Below are 14,082 nucleotides of genomic sequence, written 5' to 3'. Positions count from 1 at the left end.
GTACAGATTTTTTAATGATACATCAGCTTCGAATGAGACACGTGTCACATTTTCACATATTAAATAAAAATTCAACATAACCTGGATAACTACGAAATAATTGATAATAACAAAGTATTTACACGCTTGCAAAAACATCCTCTACATTTATCAAACAACAATCTCTTAAAGCGCACCCAGTAGCCATTGGAAAAACACCAGTTGTTTTCAATAAATGGATAGATCTATAATTTTCTAAAATCAAAATTAAAAAAGTCTGTTAAAAAAAAAAAAATCACCACCGGATCTATGTAAGAAGTATCATGGGATACTAGAAAAAAAAAAGTTAATGATTACCCATGTTTTCGAGATTGCTTCGGCACGCCACCCGTCGAAGACACAGCAGGCAGAAGATGGGACAATTACCGGGAATTAGAGGCTGCTTTGCTGTTATTTGCCGCGAATTACCGCCGCCACCCTGAGGCACTCCATGACGACACCTCTCGATTCACACCTCATGGTGAGAGGTATCCCGTGACGTCAGTTATACCTCGGTGTAGGCAGTGGGCAGCCCTCCACGTGTGGGCAGCCACACCAATCCTAATTCTTTCATCTTATTATATATTTATTGCCGAAAGAAAACAGAATTCTGGAATTTTATTATTAGTCCTATTCAAGTGACATGATACTATTTTACAGCTTGTAAGCTACCCACGCTACCGATTTCCCCTTTCTATAGCCGAAAGAATGGGTAATTTAAAACCGTAAACACATATTTAGGTTAACCTGTTCAAACTTTGGGCTGACAGATTTTCAGAGCTAAAAATACACAACAGAATGTGACTTGTAGAAAATTTCAATTCCCGAGATACCATTGCTTTTCTAATCCTGAGATGGAAGAGAAGATCAAGTTTTGAAGGGCGATAAATATTCATACACCTGAATAATAACGTTTATCCTCTAAACACTTTTTAACATGAACCTTTTTTTATTATGCTATTATCTTAATAACCTTGTAATGCCATCATCACATCACGAATCTTATGAACTTGAGAATGACATTTTTGACAATAGGTTATACAAGAAGATGATGTATAAGACAAGTAACCAACTCTAGAGGCAGGATGTGCCCGAGAATGGACTTTCGACTCCAGAGTATGTAGATTGCTCGGGCAACCAATTAGAGCCCTATTCCTATAAAATATCAAACTGTTAAAAACGATAGATAAGGTTTTTTTGATTTTTTAAACATTTTATTTTAATAATACAATGGCCACATAAGAACATTAAAAATATAAAATCAATAAATAATAATAATAACTAAATGGATAATAATAATGATAAAACAATATATTTCCATACTACTTAATATATTTCACTACTTAAATATATATATACTCGTTATTTTAAAAACACAGATTGTAGAGATTCTATTATTGGCCGAAACCCAAGCCAACGGTAAGGTTTTTTTTGTTTTATTTTTTACACTTATCTGGGATTGGTGCAGTGCCAAATAGAAATGTTAACAAGTTTGATACGGGATTTAAAGGACAATTGTCGCAAATAAGTTCAAAAAGTGGATAAAAAGATCTGCCTGAATACTTTCATTCCTTGTTGCAACACCCATCTGAGATGAAAATATCTACCGATACCTTTAGATTTCATTTATTTTTCGTACCCTTCATAAAAGTATAATAACATTATTAGTGCTTATACTTTTATGAAAGGTACGAAAAAAAATGGATCGGTCTCCTTTAGATTTAAACATATAAATGCACTTTAAGTAAAAAGAATTACAAATTTATTTTAAAGTAGGTGTTGACTTATTATATTTTTAAAATGGAACCTATGCCTGTTTATTTTATAATGTAAAATTAAATCTTCGTTTAATATATCGTTGGTAACTAAAGTTTAGTGTGATTCAAACCACCGAAGCTATAAAATATATACTTTTTCAAAGGAATGCTTTTGATCCAGTTTTTGCTAGTCTTCACTCTTTTGACTTGTTGATAGGACCTTTATACCTGATAACGGGAATTTCCGACCAGAACGTAGTACAATAAGCAGACATCAATGGACGAATAAACACAATACCATCTGTAAACACTTCCTCCCATTAAATAATAATTATTTTTAAGAATACAATTATTTTCAAGTCAGATTTTAGTCAAATAAAATAATAATATTAAAATAGTTTTTTTTAATCTATCAATATAATTTTTTATGTACGAGATTTTTAAAATTATTTTTAAACTAAGTCTTGTATATATTTTAAATAAACTGAAGATGTAAGAAAAAAACAATAAACAGTCTTAATCTCCTTCAGAGCGAGTTCTTCCGCTATCCTTTTGTTGTTTTTTATAAATCTCATACGAACGCCATGTAAGTGGTGCCGAAACCCGTAATGAGTGCATAGGTTGAAAATAATTTTTCATATTTTTTTTGTCTCTTTCATTTTTTTCTTTTTCCGCTCTTCTTTTCGCTTATATTCATTCTCTCTTATTGGCTGTTCATCAGACAAATGAGCATTTAAAGATGACATTGGTGCCATCCCATGAAAATGCAATAGAATGGATGAAAATTCTCACGGCGACTTCACAGGACCTTCGAATGGCAACGTCGGATTTAGAAAGGTTCACAGGAGAGATGGTCCAGTTGAACCATTTTCTCATGGAGACGAACCGCTTATACCCAGAATAGAAGAAAAGGTAGCGGAAGATTAACTGAGCAAAAGAGATGCGGACTAGTTGAAGGCGGCCTTGGTGTACATCAGCTGTAGAGTGTATGTAAGTAGACGAACTCCGTCAATATACCAGTCTTGATTTCGTATTCTGAGTGTGTTCTTACGCTACCCTTTTCCGTTTTTTTATAAGGTTCTTCTTGCCGTCACGTTACTATATATATTTATCTTTATAATTTTAAAGGTAAATAAAGTAATTAAATATGTATTTAAAAAAAATTGATAGAAATTAAATACTTATTTAAAATATCCTAAATTTATCATGATGAATGTACATATAAATAATTCAACACCCTTTTTACTACAAAGAAATACAAAAACGTGATATAATTGTGTACAAAAAAAATAATACTTTAAAAATAGTAAAATGAAATTTACTAATATACAATCTTTAATATTATTATTAATCTGATGTGTGCCTGAACATTTTTATGTATTCCTCTTAAGTATTTTTTATTTTTATTGAGATTTAATTTTCTAATGTTTAGTCAAGTAGGTTATACTTCTTATGAATTTATTAGCTTCCTAATCGATAATTTATTAGTTGTAAATTCTTATCAGTATTATGTTCTTCATAAGTTGTATATCATTAATTTTATTTTCATTTTAGTACTTTAGCAGTATTATATAAACTAAATGATTAGTTTTAACCCTTTCTTTAGCTTTCTCTTATAAACCATTGTAGCATCTACAATGCCTAAAAAAAATTCTTTTTATGGTTATTATTTTTATCTTATTATGGCATCGACCAATATATGTAGCTATCTAGACCGGATCACATTTGTTGTAATTTTCTGAATAAATAAAATAGCATACCTAAAATATTACATTATCATGGAAGTGCATTATCAGAAATACTCTAATGAATAGATTTCGAAGTATGGGTAGGCTTCTTCAAAATACTAGAATATTTATTTACAAAACCAGAAGAAAAAATCTGAAATTATCTAATTTACTAAATTAATTGGCTTTAATTAAAAATATACATTAAAAAAACTATTTAAATAGGTATCGGCTTCGATGCAGGTGAGTTGAGAGGACTGATTTAACTTAACATGCAATACAAATTTTTTTTTAATAATTCATTTATTGTTATTTACAACTGTATAAAAGTATATACAAGTAAATTTGCTGTAAGTATTATAACGACATGAAACAAACATGTGGATAATCTACCCACTGATAAAACTCCAATAACATTACTTGAGGAAAAGATGTATTCGAGTTGGATTGGATTAAGGTTTTCAGGGTGTGGTCCAAAGGGTTTAGAAAGATGCTGACCGAATATTTGAGATTTTTCTTCGTCCTATTTTGTCCATGTTTGAGATTCAGTAAAAAGTGGGTGATTAAAATTCTTGAAGGTGAGAAGCTTCTTAGTGGTCGTCTATAAAGATTTGTCAATAGTCGTGATGTTTTCAGTTGTTAGTAAAATTTTGCATTTTGATTTTTTTAAGTTCTGTTTTGAGTTTTTTTTGTCAATTTAGTTTAATATGTTTTATCTGTTTGGTATCTAATCCTGTGCCACTTCGGTCTTTCTCTGCGTTTTTCCTTTAATAAGATGTGCTGTTGCAAGTTGGTATGTATAGTATTATTGTGTTTTAGTATATACAAATTCTTACAGATAATGTAAAGTTTTTCTATGGCCTCGTAAATGTCATGTTTAGTCTTGAGTAGCGTTTTTAAGACCTGTTTTGTTTTCCAAATCATCACGAGATTTAAAATAAATATAAAGTTGCTTTTTAATTCTCCTGTCGTTCTTATATTTCTCAACGACATATATACCAGACAACATATCTGGTGAAATATGGTCTTTCAACAAAATACAAAATATAATTACTCGATACCAAAAGAGAAAAACTAAATTTTTTTTGGTTTTTTTTTTTTATTATCTTGAAAAAATAGTTGAGCATCAAGAAGAAGCTGTGCATACAATTTGGTCATTTATGAGTAGATAACACGGAAGCGTTCTCCGAATTGCTATTCATTATGTTGCTACATTAAAGAAGCATGAGTGAGAACTTTTATAATCCTAATGTTCTACCTGCTGGCCAGTAGCGTTATCACATTATGTCTTAATATCCTGCAACATTAATGGTGTAAAAACAGAAAGTAAATAATAGCGTATCACACATACATGGAATGTATTTAAATAATTCCTTAAAAGCTGCTATTAATAAGAATTTTTACTAACTCGTTTTTCCTCCAACCAAACACCCTTTACCTCCTTCAGTGAAAAAGAAAATAATGGCCTCAATTATTTTAATGATATAGCTCATAAATTACCTCACACATTACGAGTTGTTGCTGCCCGTCCACTTCAAACACACCATTTATTTACCCTCAGGCACAGAATATCATTACTTATAATATAATTTAAAATTAACAAATTACAAGTATTAATCACGTGTATATGTTAGGCAGTCACTTTAGAAGCTGTATTACATAATTTTCACGGGTAAGTGAAAGAAGTAACGTAATTTATTAGTAACATTATAAAAACCACTTAATATTAATCAAATTAAATAAAAGACATAGCTATTTTTTCAGCAACGGACATCCTGAATTTTGTTTTGAATTGTTTACACTTCAAAAAACGTTAGTAAATTAACATAATATTATAAAAATAAGTATAACATAAAATATAATTTATAACACGTATATTATATTAAATATATTTTACTTATTTTTCATAAAAATAAATTTATTCAAACATTAAATGAACGCTTGTCTTGCTCACTACGATGGTTCGTCTTTGATAAGATCAGATCACAGATTACCAACTTAGATTCTTGATAATATCAAAAGATGTTTTCATTACATGAACATTCCAAGCATAAATTAATAAGTGCCCAATTACATCGAAAATCAAGTTATTATGCCATTGGAAAAAAAATTCTAAACCGGGCGAAATACTTGAATCTAGTTAATGAATACAAGTTGTGGTATATTATACATTTATCTGGTAGTTTCACTTGTGGTTGTTTGTTATTATATTTTTATCTTCATAAAGATGATCCATGTTCGATCATTCAAAACCACCTGTTAAACAAAAAAATAAAGTTGACAAATATACGTATATATTCTCGTATGATATAGTCCTAGTAATATTGCAGCTATGTTGAACACAGTAATAAAATAATTGTAATGATTAATATTTATTTATTTTTTATTTCTGTCTGTAAATAAACGTCTTTAATCCCGAGAAACTAAGTTCGCTATCACGTTTTTCATTTTCCCTAAAAATTTATAAACAACTAATAACTAAACTTGAATTTCATAAATAATATTTTACAGCATCCGAAAATCATCTACCCACATTTCCAAATGTGAAATATTATATATATCTGGAATAATATTTGTCCATACATTAACTTATTCTTTGAATCCTTAGGTTTGGATTAATCTACTTGTTGTAGACTAACATAGAACATCAATATATTTTCAATTAGAGGTAGTCGGTAGGAACCTCTTAACATGTATATGCATTAAGGGACCAGAAAATATTGCTTTTTTTTTTTTTATTATTGTGAGTATTACATTCTGTGATAGATTTTTAGACATTGGTAACAGGGATCAGACAGCACGTTCACACCATATTTACATAAATGAATTAAACGGTAACAAAATAACAAATTAACTTAACAAAAATTTACTCAAAGTAAAAGAGCATCTTAAACACATTCAAACCTATTTTAATTAAATCCGAGAGACTCCAACCTATCTCGTCCCTGCGCTTGTAAGGAAAAAATATGAATTCAAAAGATCCTGGTTTTTCTCAACCAGGTCACTGGTATTAAAAGCCAGTAGAGACAGGGCAAGGGCACTAGCCGCAGACGCTTAGGATTTGAGTGAAAAATCTTGCCATTGATACAACTCCAAAATAACTATTCACAATAGGTCTCTAGGGCCCCTGCCGTTCCAAGATTGCAGGATACTTGTAGGGGGGATGGGTTCTGCTGGATATGGATTGAGCTTACGAATAACGATAGTGAGTACGTTCCTAACATAATGTGGAGAATTCAGATATAGTCTGAGCCAAATGAGACAATGAGGTCAGGGTGTAGGGTATTGGTTATATGGAATGGAACATTGACTATTGTACGAAGAACTTAAGACTTAAATTGAATGCGTTCACTGGAGGAGTTTTAGCAGTAGAAGGCATAGATTTTAAGTTAATAGTATCTGTGTCATGTACAAAGAACTAGAAAAAAATACTTTCAACTCAGTATTTTTTCTTTGTTATATTATATTTTGATAACGATTTATTTTATTTTCTGAAAATTGCACTTCCTGGAATTTATCTACTTCTGCGAATTCTATTGGATACGTAATTATGTATATTTCAAAGTTAATAGTTTGGCTTTAAATAATGAAATCTACGGTAAGAGCCGCATTTCAAATACAAGCGTATACAGAAAATTTTTCAGTTTCGCATGAGTAAGCGAAATCAGTGGATTAATTTTCTAAAACTGATAATTGACCCTTTTACACTAATATCCAATTTACCGCCAAATTTAGGTGTGTCAAGAAAAAGGTGTTTGTACATGCTTACCAACAATAGTAAATGGAACTTGTTGAAATTGAAATGACCATCTAAATAGCAACCCATATAATCTGTTAAAATTGTATTACCATTCCAGTAACAGTACGATGGATTATGCGTGAATATAAATTTCTCGACAGATACAGAATCAAATTTTTCATCGATGCCTAAAACCCACAAACAGAAATTGTTTTACTTTTCTCGATGAATACAAAGTTTCCCTACCTTTGGTAGTAAGTAACGAAAATGTCATTTACCCTCGATACACTGTATTTAAATTAATTTACATATCTTCGCTAAAAAAAACGTAAACATGAGACTTAGAGCCGGCGCTTCCCAGAGCGATCAGGACACGAGAAAGGACAAGAGGATGGAAATTGAGATAGGAACAATGTGCTGGCAAAAAGCACTGAAGACAAGTATCAGGAATGGCATCTCAGCTGATTTCCATACAGTCCAAGTTGTAGCCTCACGACAGCTAGGGACCTAACAAATTGCTTCAGATACGAGGCTTTGCCACAGCGCCGACCGCCGAGGCACTTTGTCAGTCCCCATTCTCTCGGCGGCTACCTTAACCTTAACGGGGACTGTCCTTCCTCAGTTCGTATCCCCCAATAGGGGAGTCAACGATCCGGCACTAGGCTGGGAGAACCTCGGAGTACGATGGGTCCCAAAATGTTTCAGTTTAGCAAATGTTTTCATTCATGAGCATTAATAATAGATAAATGTAATTAAACTATATAAAAATTCAGATACCTAAATAGAATAAGAAAATTTAAAATAATATTTTTGTGTGTTTTATTCACTAAACAAATACTTACTATATCAAACTTATTTCTGTACTGTCACAGAACTCGTATCGAAGAGTTAAAGAATGTTAACGAACAGTTTACAAAACTAGAAATTTATTTCAGCTCTAACCCAATTCAATTATTAACGAGGAATTGATCTGTAGATTGTGAATTAGGAAAAAATAGTGACAAAATAGCATCTTACAATAGTTTTTATGAGTTAATAATTAAAATATAAAACATCCACTATAGCCATTAGAGACAAATATAAACTACTACCTAGTTTTAAAATAATATTTCGTAACACTACATGTTTTTCTTTTGTGATATAAATTTTCGTCATTACTTAAAGCTCATATTGAGTAATTAAAAACACGTAATTGATGACTTCCTATAACAGGTATTGATGTATGTTTGAATTGATTTTTAATTATACAGAAGAAATATTGTAAATATTGGTATTTCAGTTAAATCAGACATTTTTTTTAATAAATTTAAAATTAGGCTAGCAAATTATATAAATTTGATCGTAACGCTAGTGATATTGATCCTTTTAATTTTAGACTAACTATCTCTCAAGAAAAATAAATATTTTGTTCTTCTAAAATTATACATACCTGTTATATTTATTTAAAAATATTATTCATATAATTAATTGTTGATAATATATTTTTAAATTAACTATTTTCGTGACATATATTCTGAAATCCTATTGAACAACCAGCACATAAATATTTTTTTGGTTAAGGCATTTCCTACCGTTATATGATTTCCTAAGATAATACGGGATGTTTTAATTTCAAAGACCAAATTTAAAATTCAAGATATTTTGTTTTAGTTTGAAAACATTGAAATTACAAACATCCATTCAGAGGTTTATTATTTTAAAAAATCCCTTTCGGAAAAACCGAAAAAAAAAATCTTCATTTTCACAATCCCTAAATTAAATTACGCCATTCGCAATCATATTCGAGCATGAAAAACCATACTTGATACAGGTGAAAACAGCAATGAAATGTAAAAGCTTCGACTGTTGTGATAAGGTTGTTACACTCGCTCAAGCATGCTTGTGCATTTTATCGAGCAACCTTCCAAAACAAAATAGAGGTTTCTAAATCTTTGTCTACAGTTCGTAATAACTACTCAAATTTTCGAGAAGACTTCGATATTTGTTCTGAAGGCGGCTCAAGCATACTTGACCGTTTATAGTCACCTTATGGAACGATATATCAGCAAATCACACTAAACATATTGAATATATTTTTTTCGAACGATTTTTTTTTTCCAATTACCTGAATTCAATCTGAGTATTAATTATGAACGACTACAAACCGAACCCTAATTCGTGTCAGTAAATGGTTGTGAAACATCGTTGATGACATTGACTGGCAAAAATGCAACTAAATGCCACCGAAATTTCTTCTAACCGGTTATGACGTTAATTAATCTCAAGTGTCATGAATAAGGTTTCGAATAACGTTATTCATTCGACGTACGACAGTGACTGATGTCACCAATCACAGTTCATTTGTCCCGTTTCAGCTGCGGTTGAAGGCCTATTAGTAAGGACAGCTAGATGTAGTTAGTACTCGCATAACGTCCTTTATATAGGCCGTAGTTCCAATGTACATACGTGAATGTCAATATATAAGCGTGTGATGAATGATTTGTCCGCATTCGAAAGGTCAAAGGCACTATAAATAGAATATTTGTGCTTTTAATATACATATAAATCGAATAAGTTTTTTTTTTTCATTACTAAACAGTAAAGTAACAAAACATTTTATAGACTTTCAATAATCAGCATAAAATTACATCAATTAATGACGAACTATAATAATTATTAAATAAAGAATAGAAGAAACCCTAATAACTCGCTTTAATACTTACCATCAGTGAAAGAAAACCAACAACAACGAATACTCCAATTTTCTCCCTAATGCTAATAATTAAGATTTTTTCTTTTTTATTAATTATTATCTTTAATATTACATTTTAATTCTGTTATATTTAAACAAAAAAAAGGACTGATTAGGGATGTATTTGAGAACCGCTAAAAGTAAAAAAAAAAAAAAAAAAAAGCATTTCTCTAGTTCTTTGATGAAATTAGATGACTCTTCCATCCATGGTTACGGGGAAAAAATTATGGATTTTTCAAAAAATTACTTTTTATACGGAGCTCTATATTTTTAAAACCTCCTAAATAATAGAAAACTTTTATAGTTGCGTCATTGTTACGTTGGAACAGCAATAACACTACTAAGTATTACAATTTTTTTAGGGCTGGAATTATAATCTATAATCTATGATAAATTTTACTACAAGAATGTTCAGTACTCCAGATAGGTAGACATTTTCTTATAAAGCAGTTTATAATATTATACATCAGGCGTTCAGAACTAACGTGGTACAAGATAAACCGTATAACTAGAGCTGTTCCACAATTTTCCAAAAAGCAACATTTTTTTCCAAATAACAAAAAATTAAAATTTTTTTTTGAACTATAGAAAATACTATTTTCCTACGAACAACATACAAGGATCAATTAGATCTAAATTGAGGAGTAGTAGATGTTCCACGATATTCGTTAAAATAAATTCACAAGATAACATTCAGAAAAAAAACATTTGGTTTATAAAAAACTGTATCTAAGGGATGTAAAGATGCCCATTAGGACCCAAATTAAAGTTAGTTCAATGTACGATAACGTTGTAGGAGAAGCAGATTCGCTGATATTTACCAAAATAAATTTACAAAATATTGATTTCTTGTTATTTGGAAGAATTGTTTTTCAGAACTATTAAATGTAAATATCTATGTTATTCCTCGTATTTTAAAAATGTACTTTACATTAAATAAAAAACGAGCTTTGAAATGTTTTACTGTTAAGATAGTGTGATAGTAGTTTTAAGGATATAGAGCGTCGAATGAAAAATTGATCACAATTTTTTCATAACCTGAAAAAATTAATTCTTCACCAATAAATGGAGAAATTGGGGTCACAACCAGAAACAGCGCCTTCTGAATGCACCTATGGCAGTTTTAGAACTGTATTTAGGAAATGCATATTACATAAAATACAAATAATTTTTAGCCCCTTCTAACTTGATTGGTAATAAACAATTAAAATGTTATTTTTAAATTAAAATATCAATATCTGATTTTATTACTTAGTTAGTTGGATGCTTACAGCGTGCTCAAGTGTCAGTTATATTCAAAATCACATGTTCTTACAAACATAACCTTGTGAACACCACCTCCAGAATCGACTCAGCTTAAAGCGCCAAGAATTAAACGGATCAGATATGGTACGGGCGAACAGGAAATGGATATAATTGTCCAAATCATCACACTGCTAGAGGTAATTGATCTTTTATGTATTTGCATAAAGGTAACTAACTGTAACAGAATAATACATAACCCTAAACCTAGTGGTTTAGGGTTATGTGTTATATTACCTCCCCCTAATGAATACAACACAATAATATCCAATGTATTTTTGACATTTATACTACATAATTTTTTTCGATGTAATGTGAAGTGCGAAAAAACCCAAAACCCTACGTATGACTATGAAAAACAAATCAAAAGTATATAATATTAAATATATAAATTTTGTCAAATCCTGATTGTATGCTTACAGTTACTGTAGATAACTGATTAGCTAAAGTTACATTTAATGTGAATTCTATTCAATAAGTTCCATTCGATTATGTTCAATTCCACTAAGATAAACCTGGATCACATTAAAAATATTTGAAGTTAAGTCGGAATGCTTTATTCTGTTTCCCCAATTTCCAGACACGCTGTCCTCAAAAAAAATATTCCAATCATTAGTGAATAATAGGCTATTTCCTATAACCTTTATAGGTTATATCTTTATATTTGAATAAAAACGCATCGCTTAGTTTTACTGCATCTACGAAAATTGATTTTCCAAAGATATATTCCAGAAAGCTAAGTATCTTTCCGAGGATCGAAAATCATTCTCTAGTCTAATGCGACTCCCATCACAGTCAGTCAAAGTGACAGTAAAGCAAAAGATGGACATTCAGATTGATCTTGAAGAAATAATACTGCTGGATTACCTAAAAAAATTTGAAGTGAAGGGGGGTTCCTTACACATTATTCTTACTAACAAATGACATAATAAGTTTTCATTCGTTATAAATCAAAAGAGACATCCAGATCCTTAATGTTCCATATAATAAAAGATCCCAAGAGGAGAAAAGAAATCAGTTATTTCACTCCAATCTTTTATTACATTAATGAAAACTATGTATAATTACTATCCAAAATATATATAGAGTCGGCCAAGTATAGTTAGGAGAAATAAAAAATGGCAGATATTTCAAAACTTTAAATAAAATTTTTCATATTGCTCATCGGGTTCATACCGTCCATATTTGCTAAAATAAATGTCTAGTTGTTCGGACAAAATTTCAACATCCTAAACTCCTTTATATCACATTAAACTAGCATTAATTTGAGTGCTAATAGAAATATGTTCGTCTTATGGTTCCTGAGATTAACATTTCCCACAATAAATTCACTACATATTTTCCAGTATATATTTCATGAAAAAAAAAAAAAAAAAAAGGCTCATATGTTAGTAAATTCATTCTACTTTAAACAATGTTCTATTATATTTTCAACAATGGGCGAACCAAGAGGGGGCAGACCCCCCTAGAAGTAAAAAAAAAAATTACTTTCATGAAAATACTAATTGTAATAACTAATAAACCACTGTGACAATTTTATATAACTTTGGTTTCATTCTCCTTTTCCGTGCTGAAATGTCAGAACCTGATTGACTATCTGAAGATCTTTAACACTTTCTGAATCCTAATTTGAAATAATGGACAATACTGTATTAGATCCTTCTCATTACGGTATTAGAATAATTTAAATATAGATCATAATTTAAAAAACGTAAAATCAAAAACAATATTTGAGGTGGTAAGATCGACTTCCAGAAATTGGATGAGGGTTTATAGTATTAATGACTAAAATTCCCATCATTCTGTAATTGAAAATTTGCACAATCAGTAAGTATTAATCTGCTACAAAGACGTATGTTTAAATTTTTAAACTTAATCTACCTCACCTTTGAACGCCTCATATAATTTTCTGGAATTTATAATTTGATGCATGTTTTAATTTAGTAAATTAAATTTATAAAGTAAGAATACATCGCAATAATTATTATTATTAACAAGGACCTAATATGTAAGAAGCTCCGCCATAGAAACTTGAGGTAATGTTTCTTTGCAGGTTTTGGTGATGAAGAAAGTCTATTGCGTTTCTATGAAAACTTCTATCTACCTAAGTAGATGGCCACCGAAATATATTTCTGCTGTGGAATCGATTGCTGACTTAAACTTTTGAAAAGTGAGTTTTTAAAATGTATATGATGATTAAGTTAAAAATTGAGGCGCATTATATAGAAAGTCAATATATCAATGTTATAGTTTAAAGATGTAACTAACAATTTCAAAACTGTAAAAATTATAAGTAAAATGGTCAATTTAAAGAAAAAATGTTTTATGTGATTGAAAAGTGATATACGAAAATCAAAGAAAACTGATAATCCTTTTAATTTATACACTATTTATAAATTATTTCTAATTATTAAGGAATTAAATATTGCTGACAAATGTTAAACATTACACTTTTAACTACCAATATATGGAATACAGTAAGCGGAAGTATTATTAAAAATTCCTAATTCGAAGGAAATACACTTTTTGAGCAGTACATAAATTTTATTATACTGCTGTATTTTTTCTTTGCCATTATTTAAAAAATTAAAATGATTAATATTTTGCAACAATAAATATTATTAAAAATTCCTACTTTTCCGAAAGATGTTGAAATCGGAGTCAGTCAATCAGTCAGAGGCTCATTTGAAAAATTATTATTGCTGCTGAGGAATAATAAAGGAATATCTGCTCTTTAACTAGGAATAATGTCAACTCAAGGTAGAGTAGCTAGTGAAAGTTTAATAGTTTACGCACCATATATATATA

At 30.0% G+C, this 14,082-nt stretch overlaps 1 long non-coding RNA gene across 2 annotated transcripts in view; it reads left to right on the top strand.

Annotated features, from left to right (window-relative positions):
• Positions 1–11,257: 11,257 nt before the first annotated feature.
• LOC106681225 (uncharacterized) overlaps positions 11,258–14,082 on the top strand; it is a 13,191-nt gene continuing 10,366 nt past the window's right edge. For both annotated transcript variants that reach the window (XR_010845140.1, XR_001343211.2), the window contains exons 1-2: positions 11,258–11,414; positions 13,328–13,444. This is a non-coding gene — a long non-coding RNA (uncharacterized lncRNA). The remainder of the gene's footprint in view (positions 11,415–13,327; positions 13,445–14,082) is intronic.

Source organism: Halyomorpha halys, unplaced genomic scaffold, assembly GCF_000696795.3.
Source record: "Halyomorpha halys isolate HHAL.00 unplaced genomic scaffold, Hhal_1.1 Scaffold320.1, whole genome shotgun sequence".
Lineage (NCBI taxonomy): Eukaryota > Metazoa > Arthropoda > Insecta > Hemiptera > Pentatomidae > Halyomorpha > Halyomorpha halys.
Note: the sequence above shows the minus strand (reverse complement) of the source record. Positions and strands in the feature narration are given on the sequence as shown.